Genomic DNA, 2150 nt, shown 5'->3' with positions numbered 1-2150 from the left:
TTGGGCCACCTCAGGAGCAAGCAGGTGGGCTGGGGCCGCGGTCCTGGCGAGGTGCCTGCAGGGTCAGGCATCTGTCAGCAGCTGGAAAACTCCCAGGGGAAATATGCATCGGTCCTCTCCACTCCCTCCTGTTCCCCAGGACTCCAAGGACTCAGCTTCCACCGCTGCCACTAATCCCCCTTAGGAAGGGTTGACTGGCTGCAGCCGGCATTGGGCTCCATGCAGTGGGAATGGGAATGGGGGCTGAGAGCGCAGGGTCACCCTACCGGGTCACTGCACGTGAGGTGAGGAGGATGTGGGCCCTGCCTGGGGAAGCAGCGATGTGATGCTAAGCCGTGTCCTGAAGCGGCAAGCCGGGCCCCTGGGGCTTCCTTGTGGGATCAGGGCTTTGCTGCAGTAAGTCATGGAGCCTGGAGCACACGGAGAGGGAAGGAAGGAGACCAGAACCCTTTCCATAGAGGCAGGGTCCTGGTGCACACCTCTCTGTCTTCCTGCCTGCTCACACTCAGTCCCATCGCTCCTGGTTGGATCATAGAGGCTTCAGGCGGTGCTGGGGGGCCCCTTCCTAATAAAAGATAGTGGCCTATGTTGAAGTATGGTCTTCCCAACAGGACAGAGAATTTCTCAGACACAGTTACAATACAACTTGAGGATATGGGGACAAAGGTTTTAAAACCTTTCAACAAACAAGTGACCAATGTCATCTTCAAAAATGGACATTAAAGTACCTGGGGCAAAGCCCAGAAGACAAGGACAAAACTGGTTTCCATCCACTGGGTTGAAAAATGCAGGATAGTTGGAGCACAAGTTGATGAACCTTTGTTTGCTCCAGTGAATACTAACGAACATTTACTAAGCCTCATTAGAGAAAAAAAGGGTATAGTCGGAGGAAAGCTCTTCAATTTCACCCAAGTTCACCTCTTAGACCCAAGAAAACCAAGGTCTGAAGAGTAACAATCAGGGTGCTGTCACCCATTAGAACCAGCCTGGCTGGGTACCGGGTTGACTTACCACCCCCAGAGGGCCAAGCTAAGTACGGTTTCGGGAAATGCACTTGGAGCAAGTTTATGTAAGTTGCCTCTGTCTCCCGGAGTTTTATTCCAGTCCTGGGCTGTCCTCAGGGAGGGTCTCTCTGGCTTCTCTGGTTTAGGTTAGATCACAATCGCCTTTAGTGGGGATTAAAGGTGTGCACTACCACTTGCCTGGCCTCTATGGCTAACTAGTGTGGCTAGCTCCTCACTCTGATCTTCAGGCAAACTTTTTACTAGATCATACACAAAATATCAGCACAGTCCCCATGAAGTCTCATGTAAAACGCATGCTCCAGTTTCTTTTAAGTCTCATCAATAGATGTCTTTGACTTTTTGTGGTTTGTAGCATGAATAATAAAAACCCAGAGACAGATATTGGGGTTCCAGCTGAGGATCAGAAAAGCAAAGCTGCCAAGCCACTAGAGAGTTCTTACCACCACCAAGGCTCAAACAAACAAAGGGGCGATCCTGTCCTCAACAGGACAGCAGACTGCAAGGCTCTCCACCAAACCTCCGTATCTGTCTCCGGGTTTTCATTATTCATGCCACTGTGGTTCTGTTTATCATAATCATGTTTCCAGACTTGGTTCTGTCCCCTGAGGCTGCATGGATGACTTGGGAGGAGTGTGCTTCTCTCGACAGAGAAAAGGTGTGTTGCATCTCTACGCCCAGATTCCCCGCAGCTTGGTGGCCTCCCACCTGTGGGTCATCTTGTGGGTTTTACAGGCTGGCCGTCAACTCTGCTTTGGCTCAGGGCCTCAGGGGGCAGCGTGGATGTGAGGCAGGTGGTGGTCCTTGCTGAACATCAGGCTCCCTTTTCAAGCTTGTACGGCTGTTGGCAAACACCAGTTCCTGGGCCATGAGTGTCTTTGTGTATGGCTATCAGCCAGGCTCTGTCCCAAGATCTCCTGTTTTAAAGTCCTTACCGTGTTGTCTCCCCCGTCTTCAAAGTCACTAGAAAGGCCAGCCCTCTTGTTTAATTTCTCATATTCTAATATCTTCCGCTGAAATACCTCTGCCCATCTTTAGGAGCTCATCTGATTAGACAAGGCCCTCCAAAAACAGCACAAGAACACGCTCCCCATCAACTGATTTGGCATCCTAATGGCACCTGCGAAG

The 2150-nt window shown here is 51.0% G+C and overlaps 1 pseudogene; it reads left to right on the top strand.

The window, feature by feature from the left end:
* The window catches only part of LOC101991152, a 67334-nt pseudogene that overhangs the window by 50104 nt on the left and 15080 nt on the right, over nucleotides 1-2150 (top strand).

The sequence above is a fragment of the Microtus ochrogaster genome, unplaced genomic scaffold (genome assembly GCF_000317375.1).
Source record: "Microtus ochrogaster isolate Prairie Vole_2 unplaced genomic scaffold, MicOch1.0 UNK38, whole genome shotgun sequence".
In the NCBI taxonomy this organism is placed as follows: Eukaryota; Metazoa; Chordata; class Mammalia; order Rodentia; family Cricetidae; genus Microtus; species Microtus ochrogaster.
This window is presented reverse-complemented; position numbering and strand designations above follow the sequence as displayed.